The 26,011-nt window shown below is 35.6% G+C and overlaps 1 long non-coding RNA gene across 1 annotated transcript; it reads right to left on the bottom strand.

Annotated features, from left to right (window-relative positions):
• Window positions 1-36: 36 nt before the first annotated feature.
• Window positions 37-24,171, bottom strand: LOC115607036. Its single transcript, XR_003991065.1, has 3 exons — window positions 23,924-24,171; window positions 22,521-22,588; window positions 37-273 (listed from the first exon to the last, which is right to left on the bottom strand). It is a non-coding gene; the product is annotated as an uncharacterized LOC115607036 (long non-coding RNA).
• Window positions 24,172-26,011: the final 1,840 nt, after the last annotated feature.

Below are 26,011 nucleotides of genomic sequence, written 5' to 3'. Positions count from 1 at the left end.
TGACTTGAATGCAATTGAAACCCACAACACATGTTATTCAGTTATTCATCCCATCAAAATTTAATGTCAATTAAGCTTAAAAGACTTGTGCAACTATTCCTCTTACGTGTATGGTATTTCCTTTTCTCTGTTTGGCATAGCCCACACCTGAGCTCAGATGGAGGCCATGGGCTGGGCTCTGGGTGAGGCTTGTCAGGATCATTAATACCCATTAACACACTCAGAGCTCTTCCAGTCACCTTCTTTTCTTCTTTTTCACAATTATGCCTCAAGCTGCAAAAGATAAAGTAAGAAAAAAAATTACTGACAAGTGTATTTCATTTAAAGAAAGAAAATTATTAAGGAAAAATATTATCTTGGCTTACTGTGCAGCAGACACACGGACAAAATCCAACAAGTAATGACTGACCATATAATTTCTTTCTCATATGGGAATACTGGTCTGGTTAAGGGAGCTTCATCTAAAATGCAGCAGAATGGAGGCAAAAATCTGATCTGTAGAAAAGCATTATGCTGATTTTTGTCTGTCTTTTTCCTGGAAATGAATAAGTGATTGCGAGGAATCAGGTGCTCCTTATTTTGCTGTGTTTTTTAAAAGTAATAAAATAATTCAATATCCCTTTTTTTCCTCAGAAAGTAAATGTATTGATGAATCACTTCAAACAATGCTAATCAACAGTGTGAGAATTCTGCAAGAAAGGACATTGACAGGCGAGGTGCTATTACTAATTTATTTGTCTTTTTATGGTTCAGTTAGAGGAATATCTTAGGGAGTACAGCACATGTCAGTGTTGTCAAATGTTACATGGTAGCTGTCAGAGTTTTGACTGATGTACAAACACTACCTGTTCATGTTTGCCCTTCCTTTCTGTCGAGTGCATACAGGTAAGACAGCTTGTTGGTAATTTTTATTTAATGTTTTCAGTATCTGCAGGTGCTCTTTTATTGAAAGTTATGACAACGAGAAATTCCACCCACCGAGATTTCCAAGATTTCCATGGTAAGGGTTTCATCACTTAAACAAGGTTTTCCTCTGGGATTAGAACAGGGCTAGTATTCTTTTTCTGATGTCTAGTGATCTTGGTAATAACTGTTTACATTTGAATTTATTAAACTCTTCTGTAAAACTCATGTTAAAGAAATGAAATCACAGAAATTAAGAATGCAAATGGCTTTTCACTGCTCAAAAGAAGGTATTTTTCCTTTCAGCAGGTTTTTTTTCTGGAATAGACATGTCTTAAATCTTATTTCACCCAGAAAAACACTTCCCGTTTTAAAGACGTCTATGCAGAAAATACCTGCAACTATGTGTCTGGGGAGGTGTGACTATCACACAGACTGTAATCCTCTCTCAGCCACATGATTTGAAATCATACATCAACAATTGCTAGCTAAAACCAGAGGCATTACTTTTTAGCATGCAAAATCAGATGAAACCTTCTAACATAAATTATAAAATGGCACATTCTATTTCTTAATGTAATATAGCAAGAAGCAAGAGCACGAGCATTTTTGAAGGAGAGGGGTCAGAAATAGTTTTATGCTGGGAAGTCCAACTAGGTTTATGACTGACCAGTTCAAATTGTGGTGTATTTATTTAATGGAGGGAAAGGATGTTGGTCCTAGATGCTGAAGTGAAACATTTTCAATGTTTAGAAAGTCATTCCAGGCACCAAATACTACAGAAAAATTTCAGCATACTATCTTACAGCTATTTCTCCGGTATTGTTAGCCTGGTGAATCCTAGGTCTTAATGGAAATGTCCATATATTGAAAAAGGGTTTTAAACATTTTTCTCAAACCATGGAGTTTAATTTGGAACAGAAATACTCTTTGGCTAGCTTTTGTTTGTTTGTTTGTTTGTTTGGGTTTTTTGGGTTTTTTTTTTTTTGCATGCTTTTGTAGATGTTCTCATTCTGTGTCTTCAACTGAGCACCTGGTTCCACTCTGGTTAACAAAGGACAGTTGAACAGAGAGCAGATGGGCAGCAATGCCATGCACATTTCTCTTTGACCACTCATGTACTTATCAGAAAGTTAGAAATGGCAATGTTGTGCAGAATAAATTTTATTTCTTTTTCTCCCAAGTGCTGTGAAAATCAGTATCTAATATAACTTTCAGAAGCCTCTGCTGTAGTGGTTTTGTTGTTTTGGGTTTTTTACTGCAGTGTTGGTTTTGTTATTTTGGAACAATATTTGTCTCACCAGGAGTCACTTTTCACTCAAAGGAATGTGATTCTGCTGCATCTCTTAGAGGAATCATAGCAGCCCTGTGGTTTCTATGAATTCCAATGTTTTCAGGATATCTGCTGTGAAAATTATGCATTCAGAGAAATTGAAACTTTCTGGCAATCCCTGGAAGTAAGGGAGTCTGCATTTTGAAGCATTGGTAGGAATAGTGATGGAAAATGAGGGTATTTGTGTACCATGCATATGCAATTCTATGGAAAAATTTATCCTGTCTCTGGGTTGTTTCTAATAGCAAAGTAGGATGAAAATGTGAATGGAAGCATTCATAACAAATATCAGTAAAAAAATAAATTAAAGTCCTGAATATTTAGAATACTGGCAGAATTGGGAACCACACAAATACAAAAGACCAACTTTCACCCAGAGTTATAGCTCTTGCAGCGCAGAGTGGAATTTTCTAATGCTAGCTCCGTAACCTTAATTTAATCTTAATTTATTAGTATTTACTTAGCAGTCTGAATTTTCTCCCTTAGGGTATAAAAAGCAAAGTATTGGTGTTACAATGTCCAGCATAGAATTTGGTATTAAGGTCTGTAATTCCTTTCAGTAGCAATGTTGTCTTTCATCTCTTAAAACCTAATTAAGGCCCTGATTTTAATTTCTCATTGTGGCCAGCAGTACATTCACCTGATCTTTGTTCCACAACAGTACCTCAGCAGGTGCTTATATTTCACTGACGGAAATGCAGCATAATGATATGTTTAAAGTACAAAGTTGAATATATTTGGGAAGGAATGAATTTACATATATGCTGAAGTGCTTTGCTGAAATAAGGCCAACATAGTAAATACATGTAAAGGTATATAAGAGAAAATCCTGGCTGTACTGAACCTGAAGCAATATTCCTGAGAGGAGTATAGTTTTAATGCAGGACTCAAGGGTGAAAATCCATACTTGGCAAATCTGAGTGAGGTTTATGTAAGTGTATCTCTTTTTTTGTCTTTACCTTTGTAAGCTGCTAAGCATATATCTGTGTTCCGCAGAGTCGAAATTCTGAGTTTCATATTTTGAAAGACTATAGTAAAAATTCCATGGTCTTTAAAAATGGTCTTTTAAAATAGTCTTTTATTAACAATGATAACTGCAACATTTTAAGATTAAAACCTCAGATACTTCAAAATCAATTTTTCACTTTGAAGAGAAGATAGATAGTAAAACTTACCCTCAAGCCATTGCTATTACTCTCATTAAATATATTTTTTTGTAATATTCATAGGAGATGCTGATTGTGAATATTCTTAAACTGAAGTAGTATGACAGCAACACAAATGTGCTGTTACCATATCTCAAATTTCCTAAATCTATCTGGTATACGCTTGAGATTTTACAGGAGAAGCACCCATTTGTTTTAAAGTTTAGTCAGAAAAAGCATAATTGTGTTCTGTGGCACTGAAGCTTTTGGGTCTATACATTTTGCCAGTATTCCTACTGAGGCATATCATCTCAGCATTTTAGATGGATATTTTGAAGTTTATAGGGTGAAAAATATTCTAGTTGCCTCAACTTAAAGAGATCCTAGTTTTAAAATTATATTCACAGATGGAATCTGGCTAGAATGTAATTCAATTTTCATTTCTATGGGGAACTTATGCACACAGAAGGTTACTTGATGATGACTAGAAATGCAAGCCTTCAAATATAATATCTGTTATATTATTTGCATACAGTTTAATGTGCTTTTTCAAGTCTTTATCATAATCCATCAGAACCTTTATCTTGCTTTCCACAGCTGTCAGTATCAGATTTAGACAGTAATCAGAATTTTCTTTGACCTTTGATAATGAGGTCTTGATCATCAACACTGGTTGATCAGTGTAAATGGGGAACTGGGATTTCAGGTATGAAAAGACTTTATTAGTAGTCAGGAAGACGGTAAATTCTCATTAAGCATGCAAATCCTACCAGTTAAAATTGTTATGAGATAGATCTTATTGTCTTGACAATTTCACATTATTCCCTGAAGACAGCTACTTTCTTTAGTCTGGTTTATGGCTTGAGAGATCTGATCTTCTACCATGTCCTGGCTTTTCAATGAACAAGAGATTCTGAATAACAGAAAAATTGAACCAATATACTACATTTCCAAGAAACAATGTCCAGAAAAAAAAATCAAAAAAAACTCAAAAAACCAACAAAACCACAGAGAATTTAATAAAAAGCCCATAAAGATTTCTTATGACAAAAAGTTAACAAATGCAAGCAAGATGATGCCAAACTGAGAGGTGCTGTTGATTTCTTTGAGGGACAAGAGGCCTTTGCAGAGGAATCTAGATAGACTGGAACATTGGGCAATCATCAGTGATGGGGAAATTTAACAGGTCCAAATGCTGGATTCTGCATCTGGGATAGAGTAATGCCAGGCCCAAGTATAAACTGAGAGAGTGGCTGGAGACCATCCTTCCTGAAAGGGATCTGGGGGTGCTGGTGGACAGCAGGCTCAATGTGAGTCAACAATGTGCCATAGCAGCCAAGAGGGCAAACTGCATCCTGGGGAGTTTCAAACATAGTATAACCAGCTGGTCAAAAGAGGTGATTATCCTGCGGCAGCAATGGAGAGGCCTCACCTGAGTACTGTGTGCAGTCTGGGCCCCACAGTTTAAGAAGGACATGAAGGACCTTGGATGTGTCCAGAGGAAGGCAACAAAGATGATGAAGGGGCTGGAAGGAATGTCCTGTGAGGAGCAGCTAAGGACTTTGGGCCTGTCTAGCTTGGAGAAAAGGAAGCTGAGGGGCAACCTCATTGCTGTCTACAGGTTCCTGAGAGGGAAAGTGGAGAGGGAGGTGCTGATCTCTTCTCCCTGGTATCCAGTGATAGGGCACATGGGAATGGTTCAAAGCTGTGACAGGGGAGGTTTAGACTGGACATTAGAAAGCATTTCTTTACCAAGAGGGTGGTCAAACACTGGGGCAGGCTTCCTAAAGAGGTGGTTGATGCTCCAAGCCTGTCAGTGTTTAAAAGGCATTTGAACAATGCCCTTAATAACGTGTTTTAACAAATTTAAGTCAGCTCTGAACTGGTCAGGCAGTTGGGCTAGATGATTGTTGTAGGTCGCTTCCAACTGAAATAGTCTATCCTATCATATTCCATTCTATTTCAATTGCTAGTTGAAAAAAATGCTTAAAACTTAGACTGCCAAAATAATAATCACTGTAAAACATCTATAAAGATATAAGGATACTTTTAAAAAAAATTTGTGAGTCCCAAATAAAGAAAAAAGAAAACTACATGAGTTTTATTTTGTAAAAATAAACAAGAAATGGCTTTCTTCCACTCTGGAACAGACTGAAAAGTCCCAAATATCAGTCCAAAATTGACCTGAAGTCTTTAGACAATTCAATTCACTAGGTCTTCTAGGTTCCACCCTCCTATAGCCTGAACATTCTTAAAAGTGACTACAGTTCTCCTTTCAGAATTATGGAAATGAGAATGAGATGGGATCTCTGGAGGTCGCCCAGAAGACCTCCTACTCAAAGTGGACCTGTTTCTATCTGCAGCCTGGGTAAAGTCTTGTCTGCCTCTTGTCTTACATTTGTTTATGACTCTAGCCAGAGTGCTGGCTCAATAGACCAGGGGTCATTTGTGCACATCAGCAGCAGTGAAGTCAGCATAAAAGACTGTAGCTGTTTTCACCCAAATACTCAGAGTGCACTTAACAAGGAAATATAAGATCTTTTAGCTGTCTGAACTTGTGGAATACAAAATAATATTTATTACCTAATAATAAGTGGTTTTTTAATGCAAAACTCATAAAGAAACAAAGAACTGGTCCAGAATCCACCATGCTTTCTTTGAGCTTTTAGTGTGAAAGAATATTTAGTCTTTGGTTTAATCCAGCATAAAGCAAAAATGAATTGTTTGATCACAGAGACATAATATATAGTATTACCCTTTATACATCCATTACTCTGCTGAATTAAAAAAGACCACAGACAATGTCATGTGTCAAAACAGAACTTCTCCATTAGAAATTATTATAAGTGACTTCATAACACCATATGTTTCTCCAAAAAACATAGGTGAGGAATAGTCATGTTAGATCTTTGTTGACGTTGAAATAAAATTAGAAGAGCTGTACATGCATTATAATGTTCTTTGAAGTAAAATATTTCTTATCCAAAATGTATTTTCCTAATACAAATGATAAAGTCTTAATGATAAACACTTTCTCTGGAACTTGGTGGTCTATTTTCATTTAGCTGTATTTAAATGTTAGCTAACAGCTAACAATACTACCAGCAGGAGGAAGGTTGTTTCTGTGGAAGAGGAGTAGTCCTGCAGTCTATTGATAAGGTGTGGTTTAAGGTAAAGGCTAGCAAAATTCTCCAGGAAAGCTGATACAACAGATCAGCTCTCAAAACTCACTGTAGTAACTGAAGTCCAATTCTTCACATTTGCCAATTAATCAAGAGGATTTTAGGTAGATTTCCTCCAATCTTCTAGTCTGCAAAGCACTTTGTCTGGTTATCCAGAGAAATTTCTGTAACTGCTGGCATATCGATGTCGAATTTGAAGAGTAAGATTAATTTTAATTGCATAAATAATAAAAAAGGAGAGAATTTAAAACAAGGATAGCATGATGGACTATTCTTTACTTCTAAACGTCTTTCTAGCTATCCTTTATGAAGGACATCTTCACAGTAGCACATTCACATCAGTGCAAGGATTTGTTAATAATAATAAGTATATTGTGGTCACTGTAGGGGAAAATCCTGCTAATTTCAGTGCATGTAGTTCTCTCTCTGATCCTTTTCCTGCCTCACACAATTTTATAGGTCATCTGCTATAAAGATAAAGAAATTGTGAGCTCTGATCTTTGTTCTGTAACAACAGTTGATGTGATTTGTGTGGGGTATGCATATCAGCATCATCCTGTATTGGTGGTCTTTTTTAATAATTCTTTTGGTGTATGTTGATTGAGAATATGCCCCTTGATTCCTTTCCAAGAATGTACAGTGGCAAGTGCTGCCAAGAATGCCACAGGCAAGACAGAAGCAGAGCTAGCAACTTCTGAGGAGAACCGTATTAAGGCAATTCCCTTCCACTGGCACCATGAAACTAGAATTCAGAGAACACCATCTAAAATAATCAAAGGATTGAGAAATGAGATCTGTAAGCAATGCTAAGAGAGATAAACATGCATGCTTTTCAGAAGAGCTGGTTGAGTGGAAGGACAGGGAACATGAAAGCATTTGGCATAGAAACAGCTTGTATAAATAGATATTCTAAGAGGAAAAATCTTGATTTCATTAACTACAGCTCATAACAAAGGAAATAAGAGTCCAAAGCCTGCAGATCTACTCAGGTGATGCTATTAAAAGTAGAATTTTGTTCAATGTAAATGGTATGGAAAAGAATTATATGCTATAAGGCACAAGATGAAAAACACACATACATAGACATAAAACAGACACACAAAACCACATAAGATAGATACATAAAATCTTACATTTTGAATACCCAGGTTTGCATTTTTTATTGTGTTTAGCATTGTACTAAATGTATTTCTCTCAAAAATACTTTACTGTTCATCTTCCCTTATTTTTGTTTACATAAAAATTGTTTCGTATTTACTTGGCATTACTGAATATTCTATAGGTTTCTTTTTTATTTTCTGTTAGTATTACCTATGGAAAAAAAAATAACACAAACCACCCACTTTTAAATTAGTTAAACCTCATGCAATGCTTTAATATGTGAATATTCACATAATTAATAAGTGAATATATGCATAATAATCATTCAGTAATTTATGAAATCTGTAAAGTGTGAAGTCTGGGATTGACCTATTGTTATGCCTTTTGATAACATTTTCTCCACTGCATTTGATGCAGTCAATGTCATCTTAATATGTCAGATCATAATTTGACCAGTAACCAATTTTCAATCTTTACAACTTTTTTTCCTCTTTTTAAAAGAGGAAAAGACAATTCTTACACATACTATTTTGATGTGTTAGGTTAGCTTTTACAGTGTTTATAATGTTCAAAATTTAAATTTCAGAATAAGTCTGTCAGTTAAAAATTGAAACTAATTTCTTTAGTTCATTTATTTTCAATGGATTGTGATCAGTTGTGATTTTTATGACAGTGATTCAACTGAGGAATTATTGGACATTGTCTGTAAGTATTTCGTATCTTAAATTTCAACATCAGTGGAAAATAAGTATTATAACTTCTGTTTGTTACATGATGCGATGAAAAAAGTTACATAGGCTTAAGAGACAGTGAGAATCTTTGCTGTCTCTGAATATCTCCTGATGTTATCTGAAATGTAGCTATTACTTCCTATATACACATCAACAAAAAATTTATATCCTCAAATAAATATCAGATGAGTGATCCTCTGATATAAAAAATGGAATCCTTTCAAGGTCCATAAGCAACAGTCCGCAAACTACGTTCTGCTTATTAGAATTAGAAACATAAAGACATGTAAATACATAAGAAAGAAGTTTGGCATTTTATGTAAGTAAAACCATATAAATCACTGTAAGAATATACATGGAATTTATTTAGATATTTACTTGGCCTGCTTCCAATATTTGAGCTGATGTTGCCTAAAAGGGTCTGAACTGGTTTAGAAAGAAATATCCAAAGTTAGCTCTTTATGTAAATTTCTGAGTGGAAGAGAGTACAAAGTAGTGACAGAATTGTTTGTCAATGTCCTCCAGTGATTGTTAGCAATGCATTCTTGCACATATTGTTTCAGACAAAAAATTAGTATTTTGCATTAGCAGAGGATAATTAGGCAATAAGATACAAAAGAGTAGGGTTATCATGAGATAAACACCCACATGGGGTGTTATGAGGCACAGCCAAGTATCTGCAATCCCTCTAGGGTATGATTATCTCGTGATAACTGTACACCCTGGAGTTACCTTATTGCTATTATAAAATATCTTTATTATAGGAAGAAATGCACATTTTTATGCTGAAAGAAGACGAAGGTGGCAATTTAGAATGCTGAACAGCAGTTTCAGCTGAGCTGTGTGGTTTACATAGATTAATCTATCCCTCTGGAATGTTTCCTCATCCAAAAAAATGTTCCCTAAATCCAAGCAGTCATAATCTGTAGTGATGTGCAGCTATTTGGAGTATTTGACAAATTCCCTCCTTGGTTCTTATGCTGTTCGTTTAACTGCAAGGTATGCACATAGCAATATGAAGAGGTGGAGGAGTGTTAACAGGATGGTGAACATTTTGAATATTTGATGATATTTCTAAAATCTGGTTTCTTTCATTTTACTTCTACCCAAAATCTGTGTAAACTCTGGAAAGCCTCAGAGAGTTGAATAATGCTTCTAAAGCTAATTGAAAACTATTGGGATAAAGAATTTATGAAGTACAAACAATGTCAGTAGAGCTTTACAAGCTGGGAAACTGATGAGTCAGGGAGAAACAAAAAGTCTCTTCCAGGCGGCATGGTTGCTTTTCTACTAGGCACAGAGAGGTGACGCAGTAAGAGGTAAAGACAGCTGGATAAATACAGACTCACCCCTGTACAAAACGGGAGCTTTGCCACCATCTTCGGAGGACCAAGACTCTAACCAAGAGAATACTTAGCATCAGTCCTACACATACACATATAATAACTTTATCCATGCAAATGGCCCCTCTGAGTTGACAGTCTTGCTGCCTCATTTTGTAGGCACCACTTGCGAATGAAAACAACTTGGTGAGGCTCATGGTAGATGTTGATATTTTTTAGTAACGTGCACGAAGGAAATAAATCTTATCCTTTTATCTGCATTTTGACAAGTAGTATATTAGTCATACAACCTTTTAGTCATAAATTCTTCATCAACAAATATGCCTAAGGATCTATTTTTACTCTGTCATTCCACTGTTAATGAAAACTATTATCATATTCCACTGTGACAGAAGGAAATGAAGAAAGCATTCTGTTTCTGTAAGTTTGTATTATTACTGGAGAATTTTTAGGAAGAAATAAACATTGAAGTAGTTTATAAATAGTGTGTTAAAATGTAATCAATATTTGTAGTCATGTTTAGGCATAAAAACACACAAAGAAAGCCTTGTAGAATTTATTTCTGCTTAGAAACTTGTACTGTGGCCTTCAAACTGTGTCAGTTTTAATTTAAGATTGGTGTTTAATATGGAATATGGGGATCAATGCAAGTGATTTGATTGAATAAAAAAGTCCTTGTAAGGATATATGGTGCACATTTTTAAATGCAACAAGACCAATAATTGGTTTAAATGTAAAAATAAATTGTGTCTAGAGATATCTATTGCAGCCAGGGGTGATGCTTTATTGGTTTTTGCATTTCACTAACTGATGTGCTTTCATGTAAAATCAATATTGTGCAGTCAAATATATTTTGCTTTGTTGTGCCATAGGTTCAGTTGGCTAAAATACAGTTTTAAACATAGGATAAGTAACCTTTATTTTACAGAAAACCTTTTGTGGAGAAATAAAGGGAAAAATTAAAGAAACACTTTCAGCTTCCTAAATATTCTAGAGTCCCTTGCATAATGTATAGATTTCTCATGTGCTTCTCCAGCATTTTAGTTTTCTAACTCTCAGCCTTTTATTAAGTCCCTAGCCATTCCTCTGAAAGTAATTGCCATCTGTGGAATAATAGACACCATTTTGAGTGATGCATACATACCTGCTTTGCAGACCTGTGTAAAAACTAGACATCATACTTTCTACCCGTACTGCAACTGAAAATGCATTTACCTTTAATTTTTTTTTAATCTATCATAAAGAGAAAATCTATTTTCTGTTTAGTCAATTTTGACACTTTTAATACAACTGAAAGGTAGCTTTTTTTAGAAAAATCCCACAACTCCACAACTCATATAACTTCATATTTTTTATTTTTTTCTTTAATTATTATTAGTTTAGTATTATTATGTTTGCCTCACGATCAGGGAGAGCTGAGGTCAAAAAGGATATCTGACATATCTCACTTGATCTTACTTTAATAGTTACCTAAATGATCAGGGAAACCCACTGCCACTACAGAAAATTTCAGCAAAGACGAAATGTTAGACAAGAGAATTCTAATGGATACAATTCATCAGTTCAACAGGGTGCAGTCAATACAATTAGTTTAAGATGGCAATAAACATCTGCTGGTTTTCTTAAAGTTTGTACTTCTCTCATCATTAAGAAAAACAGATTATTTGAAAAAGCTGTTAACATCCAAAGGGGAAATGTTATTTCAAAGATTTATTTCAATGTGCTTTCATGATGTACAGATTGAAGAAGCCCATGAAGGAAAGGTATTTTTGCATGTGCTATTCTAGGGAAATGGACTTTTAATGTTCTTTTGTCCTCAAAACTCCGAATTACAGTGCTCTGTTCAGTATTTGTCTTCCCTACTGTAGGGTGCTAAATACAGAGATAAGGTGTGGTTTTTTCCCTTTCTTTTTCCTTCTCTCAGTGGTCTGGAAGAGGTAGGTACAATTCTGTGGTCTGCTTTGCAAAGCTGTATTTATTGTAGAGATCCACATTTTCACATTTGAAAAAAAAAAAGTATATTCTATGCTTTAAATTTTACATATAGAAAGTTGGTATTTCTGAATAAGTACTTCTTCCAACCCTACAATTCTGAAATACTCAAAAGGTTAAAAAAAAAAAGTAATAGACAAAGAAAGTGAACATACACACTGCTTATTGAATTCAACAGAGCAGAGAATTTTTCTGGACTAGTGATTTTATAGACCAGTTTTACACTTTTTAGTCATGCCTTAAAACAATTGAGCACATGCTATAAACATCGAGTAGCTGGAAAATGAAGGCTGGTGAACCATTCAGAACCCAACTGAACTAATATGTCAGAATGTTATAGCTTCAGAATGTGTGTAGTGAATCCTAAACCTGCTTGCAAGCCATTTAGGTCTAGCAGTTTTTGAAAGATATTTGCATAAAGTCATACATTCTTTCAAACAAAAAAATTACCAGGACATGGAATGCTGGTTTTAGAGAGACATCACTAATGAAGGAGAAATAGATTTGAATCTGTTTAAATCAAATCTTTAGCAATATTTAGGACTATTTGGATAGGGATGCATTATTTAGCTACTTACGTAATTCAGCATGGTTGAGATTTTACATCTCTGTTACTATCATCATAGTAAAAAAATTATTTTCCCTCTTGGCTATTAAGTAACAAACACAGAAGCAAAGTAGAAAACCTAGATTGATGAAGACAGTGGTAACTAGAGAGAAAAATATCTGCATAGATATTGAGAAAAAGAAAGCATTGAATATTACAAGACTCGTTTTTAAAAAGAACCTTTTTCAAAGTGTTACAGAATAGCATTCAAAAGGAAGATTTCCCCAGAGAATTAAGACTCCTGGAGCAAGTTCTTAAAACTAGCAAAGGCAATGAAATTTGTAAGAGTCTTTGGAGAAGCTAATCACTAGGAGGAAGAACAATGAACCAATGAGGGATTTTTAAATGTAACCTTTTGGTTTGGGTTGGGTTTTGTTTTCCTTCATTCAACTGACTCCCCTTTGTCCATTAAGTCACATGTTTATAAGTGCCTGTTGTAACGGGGTCTTATTTGGGGTAGGAGGCGAGACTTAAATCCAAAGTGTAGTACAATTAATAACAATATTAGTAGATTTCAGTTAGAGGTAAGTATTCAGATACTTACACTGGATGTTGGGTTTTTTTGGGGGGGGAGGGAGGGATAATGGCTAGAAAGAAGAGCATTGAATTATAATTAGAAGTATCTAGAAAAGTTTCCAAAGTATGTGTGTGTGAAGAAATAATTCCAATTGCAGTTAAAAAATATGTAAGACACATTTGAAAGTGTGGTTCTCAACTTTAACAGGATTTCTTGCTGTCATGGTTTAAACTCAGCTGGCAACTAAGTACCAGGCAGCTGCTCACCTGCTCTCCTACTCTGCCCAGTGGGATGGGGAGGAGAATAGAAAAAGGTAAGACCTGTGGATTGAGTTACTGAGAGTTTAACAATTAAAATAAAGTACAATATACTACTACCAACACTTATAATAATAATAATAATGTAAACGGAAATAACAAAAGAGAGAGGGAGATAAAGTTAAAAACTCCTCAAAGAAACATAACAACAAAAATCTCCAACAAACAACAATGATGCACAATACAATTGCTCACCACCGCTGACTGATACCCAGCCCAATACAAGCAGCGACAGGTCCCTTCTGGGTAACTCCCCCCAGTTTACATACTGAGCATGATATGCTGTAGTATGGAATACCCCTTTGGCTAGTTTGGGCCAGGAGTTCTGTCTGTGCTCCCTCCCAGCTTCTTGTGCCCCTCTCCCCTGGCAGAGCATGAGAGACTGAAAAGTCCTTGATCAGGGTAAGTGTTACTGAGCAACTAAAACATTGGTGTGTTACCAGTATTGTTCTCAGACTAAAGCCTAAACACAGCACTGCACCAGCTACTGCACCAGTTAAGAAAATTAACTCTATCCCAGCTGAAGCCAGCTCCCTTCAGAAATTTAACAACTTTCCTAGTAAGGTAGTCTCCCATGTTTTCCCATTGGAATATGGTCCTAGAATTTCATTGTTCTGACAGCTGAAAACCTTATTCTGTTTTCTACTCAATGGATTTTAGCATCAGTGCTTGTTCTGTAAATGCATTGTATCTGTAAATGGTTCTCCCTCATTCTCATGTACACCCTGATATAATTGTAGACAGCAATCATATTTTCTCTCAAAGTTCATGCTCAAAAGGCTGCACTCATAAGACAGACTTTCCATTTCCTTTGTAATCTTTGTATCTTCTTCAATTTGACAGATGTATTGCAATGTAGGATTTTCTGGTAAGTTTTAATGAAGATGAGCTCTACTGCATTTCTTTTGTCTATCAAGTAGGTTACCTTTTTAGGTTATTCTGTCAGGATACAGCTTTGGTAAATCTACGCTGCATTTTAACGTGCTACACTGTTTCTAGATTTTTAGCTTTTCCTTTGTAATCTTTCATAAAGTCTTCCTTTCACCATTTCCAATCAAATAGTATTACATTTGTTAGTTTTCTTCTAAAAGTATCATACTTAGTAATTTCATGCACACCTCTTTCAGAAATCTGAGGGAGATGATCTGGTTCTCACCAACCAAACACATTGGGTTCCAGTGAGAGAAGCTTGTAAGTTCATGAGGGCAATGATGATCTTTTTCAGTGCCAACCTACAGCAGACTGAGAAAGTTTGACTCAGTCAGGATATGGCCTCTGATCAATCATACAGTATTAACATTAAGAGGTTTTTTTTTTTCCACATCGGTTACGTCAGAGTTTGATGCTTACGTTGGTATATGTTAAAGAGAAGGCATAATGACAGAAATGAGTATTTTGTGATATGTGGGGCTGAACTGCAGACCTGATACCCAAAAATGCAAGCCATGCCCCTTACTATAATGATTGTTCAGATGTCCAATAATTTAGGAAGTTTTCAGAAATAATTTAGTTCTGTTTATACTGAAAGGGTTTTGTGATGTGATAAATGTAAGGTAATGGTTAATTTTCAGAACAAACCACCATCCACCATCCACTTTTAACTGTAATGTTCTCACTTGTAATAGTGGAAAAAATGCAGGCAGACACTGATTGGACTGGAAGAATAAAATTCTAAACTGGTCATCTTGCTTCTCATATATTTTTGTATATTGATATTCTTGGATATACTTGTCCAGTGGATTTGCAGAATTCATTTTTTAAAAAAGAAATTGTTAAATCTGTAATGGCTAGTTGATCAAGCTGATTGAATGGATAGATTACTCAGTAGGAACTGCTGATCCAAGGATCAGAGTTTCCTTTTCTTCTGCATCTTTAACCAGAAAAAATCCCCTTGTGTATATTCAGATCTCAGTGGAAATATTGCTAAGAAACTTGAGAAAGACATGATAGTTGGTGAGTGAGGTCTTGAAAGGCAATGAGCTCTGTATATTCCTGGCAAACTTTCCGGATTTCACTGGTGGTGCATTAGGGAGAGATCTAGCACAGAAGGAGAAAGAAGTTGAAAACCAGTGATTTCATAACATCATTGAAAGACAGTCTGACTTAGTATAACAATGGAGGGTGTTTTATTCCAATCATACCAGTACTCTTGTCATATATTTTCTTTGAGAGAAATAAAATGTATTTTCTAAATTTAAGTGGCCTAATTTTGCATTTGCATGTAGTCCTTCTTTATTGTGGCCTATCCTGTTCTAAAGAAAGTGCTGCTTCACAACCTATGCAATTAGGTCTTTATCTTTTCATATCATCTACTTTCACAGCCCTTTAGTAATGATTTTTCCCAATACCTATAAGATGAAGAGATTTTCATGGACTTTGATGCCTTTACTGCAGTTTCTGCAGAGAACAATAGAGAAATACAGCTGCAATTCTTATTACTATGCAATTATAAGTCACATTTACTAGAAAACTCATTTTAAACAAGCCTTTGTTTAAAAAAGAAACTTTGCTGGCATATTGGCAAAAGAATTTATGTGGGAATGTTTTCTAATAGGTAAGATATTTTAAATTTATATATATATGGTTTTCAACAGTAACCATCTGTTTATGAGTTATGTAGTCAGTATTCAAAAATGATCATTTCAACTGTTTTGCTGTACATAACACACTAAATTCCCAATTAATAAATGTAATTGACAAAGTTAATAAACAAATGGCATAGATGACTTGGCTCAAAATAAAATTAGCTTTGATTATACAATATACTGCTTTTTTCTTTAAAATAACTGTCTTACATATGTAATAGCAGGAGAGTTGGAATTGGATGATCTTCAGTTCCTTTCCAACCGTAACCATTCTATGATTCTATAATAATAGTGTTTCTTTCATTTTTTATAAAGAATGGGTAGTACAGAAATGTGCAAGGGAGCTACTTCGGGCAAATGTATTTTTGACTATATAATGATGAAGTCATAATTAGGAAGGGGTTTTCCAGTTACAACAGACAGATGACAATGTTACACGGTGGTTGGCCATTTTTCATTTTGAAACTTCCCGTCTGCTCATCTGTACTGTGTCCTGATGAACATAGCTGAGCGAGTTGCTTCCTTGTGACAGTAATAAGGGGGGGGAAGAACCTTATTGCTGTCATCAAAGCAGCAAAATTAATGAATCAGCAGATAAAGAAAGATTTCCTCAGCACCTCTTCATATGTTCTTTAATAGGGATATTTGCAGTAACATTGGTTGTATGAAGAACAGTATTTTCTTGATTGGTGGTTTATAGGACTAGATATTGCTACACCTGGGAGTCCTGATTGATCTACATCTGAGTTAGATCAAGAAAATCCCCTGTGGTGCTTTGACTGGTCTTATTGCCTGTAGTGCTAGTGGGCCTGCCTTGCTCAGGGAAGAATTGTCTTTTTGATATGTGTTCTCTTCCCATCTGGATTATGTACTAAAAGTGGTCAAGAAAAGGTCCGCGTTTCAGCTCTAAACCTTTGCTGTTGTTGTCCCACCATTGTCTCCAAATTTAGTCATAGTTAATGGCTCTACCAGTCTAAATATTGTTGCTCTAGTAAGGAAGAGCCACACAGTACTGGTTCAACTCAGCTGTTGATTGGTCTGTCATAGAGTATTACCATTCCCTTACTAGGTGTGAAGATGCTGCTACAGAATGAGTGGTCTAATTTGCAATGAAGGTTACAATCAGAAGACAAAATGGAAATGACGATTTGGCACAGACAGATCCCCAAACTGCCATGAAGTGTGCAGAATTCCTACATGCTTCCCCTGTCCTTTCCTCAGCTGTCTCCTTTTTGTTACAAGGACAGACTTTAGTGTAGCCAGTCACTGTTATTTACAAATTACCTGTGGATGATACAGCCATAAGGCAGAAGGTGGCTGCTGCTCCCTGTTTGGTGTCTGAGTGATCATACCAACAAAAATGATGGTATTTGCATTCTGATGATGTTTGAATTACAATGATGATATTAATTTTTTAGACCGGAATAGACTAAAAAACAGAAATAAAATTTTAAAAGAACCCTGTTAATATTAGTTCAAATTTTAGAAGGCTAAATGAATACAATAATGCATTTTGGAGGGACCATTATAATCATGTTTTCTGACTTGCACAAAACAGATCAGAAATTTAACCCAGTTTTCCTGTAGCAAACAATAATCCATATTACAATATGGATTACATATAAAATCCATTACTGTAAGAGGCACATAGATAATCTTTTGGAAACTTCTCCATTTTGATTTAAAGTTTCCAAATGATTACAGAAATTATTGTATCTGTTGGAACACTGTTGCAGTAGTTAATTTTTCTCGTCGTCAAAAATTGCCTTGTATTTCCAGTTTGCGCTTTACTGACTTCCACCTTCAAACACTGGACATTATGCTTCTGTCTGCAAGATGAAAAAGTGCTCCAAAACAAGTCTTATTTAGATAATAACAGATCATAAACATGTCCTTTGTCTTCCTTTAAGTTAACTTTTGTGACTATTCCAATAAGTTAGTTTCCTAATAGAACGATCAAATGAACAGGTGAGTTTTGAGCAAATACAATGCAATTAATTGTATTTCAGATTGCTATTTTCAAATATGCTTACCAAAGAAACAGCTCAAAAGTCTAGGCCAACCAGCCAGCAGCTCTGATCTTACCTTGTGTTTCGGAGTAAATGATTTTTTTGAATGTCTTTTTGAATTATTTCCTTGAATACTATATGACCTTCATTTAACTATCTGTCTAAGGGTTGTTCCACTGCTCAGAACTCACGTGTGATTTACCATTATGTGCAGAAAAAAAGAGGCTTGAAATATTGTTTTTTTCTTTTAACTAGCAAATACTTACAAATTTGCAAATAGAGAATATGCATATAAACTAAATGTTTGCACTGGTTGACTTGATCGTTTCTAATTAAGTTTCTCATATTTCCAAACCAGAAAATCTTTGAATAAATTAGTATCCTGTTTTGTAATGGAGGGAGGCAAAAATCATAGTGCTGTTATCTTGTATACAGCAATTTCTTCAGAGGATGTCTGATCTAGGAGGCTTCCTAAACAATAAATCAAAAATGGTTTCCAAATGTGTTCTTTGCTTTTATCATGGCTTAAATCCTCCACAAAGAAAATCTAATTCCTTTGGTACAGTAAGAAGTAGTACCAGATGTAAAAGAATGTAAGTTAAAGTGTTTGAGACTAACTAAACCTTTTATTTTTCTACTGTAGAAGGTTTTAAACATGACAGGTTTCAGCAATATGATATTCAATTTCTTCACTTCTACTTTTAATAGACAGGATTGTTGAAGATTAATGTTTATTAGCTAATAAATTTGCAAGCATACGTCTGGCCTATCCCATAGTTGTAAAACTTATGTGCAATCATCAGCCCTGAGTCTTCTTGCCAGGTAACAAGATCTAACTTTGCATTCTAAAGATTTCCCCTTTCATACACTGTGAGGTTCACTACATTTTCTGCCTTTTATGTATTGTAGTGTCAGTACAAGTCAGCTCACCTTGCAGTTGATATTTATTACACTGAGTAATATGATGTCACTTAGCCCCTCCAAATAGCCTTTGCTATATCACAAAGAAAGTCAGCTCTGATAGAATCTGTATTACTATTTGTGTGTAAAAAGAAGTTCTGAGTTGCTGGATGGATAAGAAAGGGTTTGTGGAAGGAAGTAGAGTGTCCATATTGAGGATATATCTGTTGCCGATATGAGCATCAGCTACAATTGCATTAGAGAGCAAGATATATCCTAATATGAACCATAACCAAGTAACAAATTACGTATTAAGTAAGATTTTATTAGTGATGTAGCAAAGTGGTTTTTTTCAAATATCAATACATGAAAATAAATGAAATTTACCTTGCATCTTTTAATGTTTAATAAAAGCAATGAGAAGTTTTTTACAAAGATGGCAGAAGTTGGCCTGTAGCCATTATCCTAAAGATCATAGAATCATAGAACATTTTGGGTTGGAAGGGACCTTAAAACTCATCTAGTTCCAACCTCCCTGCCATGGGCCCAGACACCACAGACACCTTCCACTAGACCAGGTTGCTCAAAGCTCCATCCAACCTGGCCTTGAACACTTCCAAGGATGAGGCATTCACAACTTCTCTTGGTAATGTGTTCCAATGTCTTACCACCCTCACAGTGAATTTTTTCCTGATGTCTGATCATAATCTCCCCTCTGTCAGCTTAAAGCCATTCCTCCTTGTCCTGTCACCACAGGCCCTTGTAAAAAGTCCTTCTCCAAATTTCTTGTAGGCCCCCTTTAGGTACTGGAAGGCTGTTTTAAGGTCTCCCCACAGAAAATCTGGAATTTAATTTCCTTTTTGGTAGTGTATTTTTTAAACAACTAGGTGGCACACAGCAGTATCCAAATCTCTGATCAGACATGCTGCTGGTGACTGGACAAACATCTTATTTGAGAGTTGAAGAAGGATTTTGTCCTTTTTCAGAGCAGGGCAGGACTGTGAACCCTGTGATATGCTTAAGATTTTTACAGAGTAAAGTCCTTGAAAATAAGGGTAGTGCTTTTTAGGTCTAGATCTCTCTGTGAGTCTATGTTTAGGAGGTATTTTGCAGATTATGTGATCATAGTTCTGTTCTACACATTATGGTAGGGATCCCTTCTGCAATCTCCTTAGATGCAGTGTACCAGCTGCTGATGACTATTGCAAACAAGCTATTCCCATGTGCTTCCTCCTCCTGCTGAGCTATCAGCCTCCAGTCATGAAAGCAGATTCACTTCTTAGCAGATATATCACATTAACTTCTGTTGCTCAGTTGAATCATTATATAATGTAATTGTTGCTCTTTAATAAATCAGTTTCGTTTTTTCCATATATTTACTTTTTAACTCAATTCCCAGCAATGCCATCTAGAGTAATGCATTAAAAATACGCATTGAGCTAAAAAACTTAAAGCCACATGGTGTCTTACATTTAATAAATCAGGTGGAAACCTATCCATAGTAAAATAATTAGACAAGAACAATAGTACATGATACAAACTTTAAAAAAGGATGAGACTCTATTGAGTGTTTTCAGAAATAAGCATTATGTAACTGCACATTGAATATGTGAAAAATGTTTAATTTTAATGTACAGCTATCAAAATTGTATATACTCTTGCAATTTTATACATGCAAGAAGATTTATTACAAAGACATCGTTTACACATAAGTAAATGTATGTATCACAGTTGTGTTTTTTTGTGGTACAAATTATGCCAAATTGCAAGCAAGCATTATAGGCTTGAGAGAATAATTTAATGTGAGAGATCCCTACTTTGTGAATAAATCAAGGGCTTCAGATAGTAGAACTATTCATCCAGGCTTAAAGGAAAGAAGGCACAAGAGATAAATCCTGCAATATTCTGCAGTATCTCAGCCTCTCAAAAATTTCATGAATGGAAAACACTCAGTACTGCAATTGCCATTCAAAGTAATTCAACAGCATTCAGTGCTGAATTGCCACATAAAGTTGTATCTTGCATCATTTACCACCAGATGCCATTGTTCCCAAATGATGTCTTTCAAGAGACAATGTGTGATATTCTAGAACATGGTTGTCCCTATGTGTAGCAGAGTACAAGGCACAGAATCTTTTGGCTCTGTAAGAATAATTCTTTGTAACAATCAGGCAGAACCTTTAAAATTAGCTTCAGTGAAAAAAATTTGACTAAAAGGTCGCTGCTCAGCCCTCTGACTGGCAATTACAACTCTAAATTACAACTTTCATATCTGTTAGACTCAACGAGCATTTTACAACAATGGTTTGCTGTTAGAAAAATAAAACTTCAACAAAACAAAGACTTCCTTTGGGATTGTGACTATATTTCGTGTTTTTCAAAATATATATAAATATTCTTTTTTGAAATTATTTAAATGGCATGTATGATTTTTTTCCTTCTTCAAACATGAAGCTCAAAGCTTAAAGATGTCGGTTTCAGGAACACAAAAGTGTGAGAATAAACTTTAAAAAGATCTTTTACTTGGTACTTTTAGTGGAAAAAACAGACCATATAAAAATGCAGAATTAGGAGGGTTTCCAAATTTCTTCTGAAAAAGAACTCAGCATTTTAACACTTCTTGGTTATATGTTGAAGCCGTTAGAATTGTCCAGCAGGGCTTGCAATGAGTCAGTGGTGATTCTGAACGCTCCTCACATGTCTTCATTAATTGAATTATGAGCGTTTAAACAAAGGCCTGGGAACCTGAAGAGCAGTGGTTATGTTAACTTAGTAAGGCACTAGATAAACAAAAGGTAAAGGAAGTAAGGACATAAGTTTGCTAAATAAATGTTTTGGGCAGATATTCATCCTTCCTATTGGCTCTTGCATTGTTCTGGTTTTCATGTCCTGAACAAATTTTTTTGGGGGAAAAAAATCAGGATTAGGTTTCCTCCTCCCTTTCCAGCTTTTGTATCTCATCTTTTGACCCCAGTATTTATGCAACACACTCAATTCTTTCTTTTTTAAGATCAAATGCAATAGACAGATGAAGGAGAGACAATTCTGGAGTACAACTATGAAATCCAACATATTGATAATGTTCATGACCTAATGCAGGTTACTTTTATGAATAATCCTAATATGTCTGAAATTAATTTGTATAAAGTATTTTAAGGGATATTTTGGAACTTAGTTTTAGCATCTTCTCATTCTTATGCTTATGTACTATGCATTACATCTCTGTTTCCTTAAGTTCTTATAGACTTAATCTACAGGGGCTTGAAAGTGTAGCCAGAGGCTACTTTACTTTACTTTGATGTGGCTTTTATGTTTTCTGTGTAAATTCCAATACATTTCCAATTTTTCTGATGAGTAGTTTGCCAAAACCATTCCTGGAAAGCATTGTGGGCATTTGGCAGGAATCAATATATTTTTTGAGTTGTTATCAGAGATTAGATAGCCATGAAACACAGGTAAGTTTTATTATCTAGCTTATAAATTTCCCTCGGTTGAAGTTTCACTGCTTGCACATCCCTACTCCAAATGTTTATACAATATCATCTGAAATTATGGTTTCTGTTTACATTCAAGCTGCCAATCAAACATGATTCCACAGACAACACTAATTAGCTGTGTTACCCAATTAGAAAAGAGAGGAAAATATCTTGTTGGCACTCACAGTAATACTTGACAGGCAGCTTGAATATAACTTGCATTTAGAAGGGGTTTGTGTTGGGGGAAAAGAAAAAATCAGTAAATAATGAAGTACTGGAGAGAGATCCTTTTTTAAGGTTGAAAAGTTAGTAAAAAAGGATTTAAACTATTCATTAGCATTCATTTGATGCAGCCTGAATGCATAGACTATGTTCTTACCAGTATATTTGCATTCATCCTTCTGTACTTTACAGTACTGGATAACTCTCTCCATATCCCAGAAGAACCTTTTTGGGAAAAAAAAAAAAAAAAATTCTGTGACTTTTCAAATGTTACATGACTGTCAGAATATGATGGTATGAGATTTTGGGACAAGCTTGATTCAAATAAAAACAATGGGGCCAATTAATATGCTGACAGAAATTGCATGTACCAGAAATATGGGTAACTTTTTTTCATTTTAAAATTTTGGGCATAATACAGGAGCGGTCATATAAGATTATTGTAAATTAATTTAGGAGAAAAGTAATTTTTTAAGATTAAGGGAGCTGGATGTGTACTTACAGCTTTTTCTCTAATCCAAATATCTTCTGAGGAAATTTTTTTATTTTTTTTTTTTTTAAGATTTATTGTTCTGAGACTTGTAGCCACAAGGAATTTAAATATAAGCCATTTCTAAAATGAAATTATTAGTTCTCTTCTTGCTTTTGAAGCAAAACTTTAACCACAGTGAAAGAATCTTTGAAACTAAGACCAGAATTCTGAAAAAGTAAGAGGATTTTTACGTTTTTAAATGTCTGTCTTTCTTAACAATTTGGGGGAATTTGAGAGAGAGTAGGATTTTTTATGGTTTTTTTTTGCAGAATGTTTGGGACCAGTGATCTTGGTTTTCAGTGAATGTATTCACAAAGAACTGTAAAGCACTTTACATAATATGCTTTACTTTCACATCTTTCAGCTATTTTTGTTTAACTTTCCCAAGTTCCCCAGGTGAATATGCCCCAAATTCATGCATGTCTGTATAAGGTGTAAGCTTGTTGCTGGTTTTACAATGTGATTTGACAAACCATTAAGAGGGCAAATCTTCTTTAACAAATTCTCTAAAATTCCTATTTTAAAATCAGGTTCAAAGCAGGAATCCAAACCCAAGCAAGGCACTGGTACTTTGATTATCTTTTTTTTAGCTATTTCCTCATTAGAAGTAGCTTTATCCTTTGGCATAATTGTTATAATTAAGAGCAGGATTAAATATTTTTTTTTTTTCCAAATGAAAAACTACTGTAATGTTTTACCTGTTACCTGGACAATGCACTATTAATTCCAACAGATTCCTATTGATATTAAAATGGATTTCCACTGAGGGCCAAACACCACCTCCATATGCATCCAGACTGCATTGCAATCTAATCCATCACATTGTACATTTATACGTGTCTACCATTGCTAGATTGCTAAAACACTCAACCATAAAAAAAGAAAAAAATCCCAAAAAAAATCCCATAAAAAACCAACCCCCCCCCAAAAAAAACCCCAAAAACCAAAAAAAAAAATAAACAAACAAAACTAAAAAAGAGAAAAGTCCATATGAAAAGCTAGTTTAAATTTCATGCATTTTTACTTACAAAGTATCTGGTTAGATGAGCATAGGCTTCTGTGAAAGAAATCCTTTTGGAACATGAATACGTAAGAAGCTATGAAAATTACGTGAACGGCAGTTTCTCTGTTACCTTCTCTGTATTCTTTGCTGCTAGGTGAGTTTTAGACTTAAGTAATTTGCAAATACCATTAAAATTCTTTTCAAAGTTTTCTGGCTTTGCATATTATTTAATAAAAACACTACCTTACTTCTTCATGGAAAAACGTGTGCATAGCTGATTTCCCAGCTGAGGACAGTGATGACCCAGTGGGCAATAAAGCATCAGATGTGAACTTACTGTACATATGAAAATTATTCATCCTGGGGTATATTTTCAAAAGCAGTGTGAATGGATGCATAGCCACAGCCTCGGTTATTCATTAATTGGATTTCTATGAATGCCTTCCATTCATGCCTTAGAAAATTGCTCCCTAATTGTCGATCATAAAAATCTAATTGACTTCCTTATTTCTTTGTTTATTTCCTAATGTGAAAAGCAACAGCTTATATGTTGAAATACCTCCCACTGAGAGAAAATAATCCTGAACTAGGTTTCTCAGCCTTTGAAGCTGATTTTTGTAGTAATATTTTCTATTTGCAGTAACTAGAATTAGTATCAATAGCAAAATAAGAAGTAACTGAAAAAATAAGACCTTTTATGATGACAGAGGAAATATTATGTATAAAAGAGTTTTAAAAAATTTAATAATATTTATATAAGGTTGGGATTTTTAAAAAATATACCATGAAAAAAATATCCCATTACAGTATTAATGTGCTATAATGTGATATAGGGGTAAAAAATAATATATATCCTAGTCTTAAATGTTATACTTGTGAAAGATCATGCACATATACATGTCTTTCTTACAATACTAACCTGCCCCTAACAAGCCAACAGAAAAGTATATTGAATCACTGAATCACAGAATAGTTAGGGTTGGAAAGGACCTTAAGATCATCTAGTTCCAACCCCACTGCCATGGGCAGGGATGCCTCACACTAGAACATGTCACCCGAGGATCTGTCCTACCTGGCCTTGAACACTGCCAGTTATGGAGCGTCCTCCACTTCTTCGGGCAACCCGTTCCGGTGCCTCACCACCCTCTCAGTAAAGAACTTCCTCCTTATATCTAATTTGAACTTCCCCTGTCTAATTTTAAACCCATTACTTGTTGTCCTATCACTTCAGTCCCTGATGAAGAGTCCCTCTCTGGCACCCTTGTAGGCCCCCTTCAGCTATTGGAAGGCTGCTATGAGGTCTCCACGCAGCCTTCTCTTCTCCAGGCTGAACAGCCCCAACTTTCTCAGCCTGTCTTCATACAGGAGGTGCTCCAGCCCCCTTATCATCCTCGTGGCCCTCTTCTGGACTTACTCCAACAGCTCCATGTCCTTCTTATGTTGAGGACACCAGAACTGCACACAATACTCCAAGTGGGATCTCACAAGAGCAGAGTAGAGGGGCGGGATCACCTCCTTCAACCTGCTGGTCACACTTCTTTTGGTGCAGCCTAGGATACAGCTGCCTTTCTGGGCTGCGAGTGCACACAGAAGCCTGCTCATGTTCAGTTTCTCATCACCCAAGACCCCCAAGTCCTTCTCCGCAGGGCTGCTCTGAATCACTTCTCTGCCCAACCTGTAGCTGTGCCTGGGATTGCCCCGATCCAGGTGTAGGACCTCGCACTTGGCTTGGTTGAACTTCACGAGGTTGGCATTGGCCTGACTCTCAAGAGTGTCAAGGTCCCTCTGGATGGCATCCCTGCCCTCTAGTGTATCAGCTGAATCACACAGCTTGGTATTGTCAGCAAACTTGCCACAGGTGCACTCAATCCCTCTGTCCATGTTGCCGACAAAGATGTTGAGCAGGATCTGTCCCAGCACCAACCCCTGAGGGACACCACTCGTTACCCCTCTCCAGCTGGACATTGAGCCATTGACTGCAACTCTCTGCATGCAGCCATCCAACCAATTCTTTATCCACCGAGGGGTCCATCTATCAAATTGATGTCTCTCCAATTTAGAGACAAGGATGTTGTGCGGGACAGTGTCGAACGCTTTGCACAAGTCCGGGTAG

This window comes from Strigops habroptila, chromosome 4, assembly GCF_004027225.2.
Source record: "Strigops habroptila isolate Jane chromosome 4, bStrHab1.2.pri, whole genome shotgun sequence".
NCBI classification, from domain to species: Eukaryota; Metazoa; Chordata; class Aves; order Psittaciformes; family Psittacidae; genus Strigops; species Strigops habroptila.
This window is presented reverse-complemented; position numbering and strand designations above follow the sequence as displayed.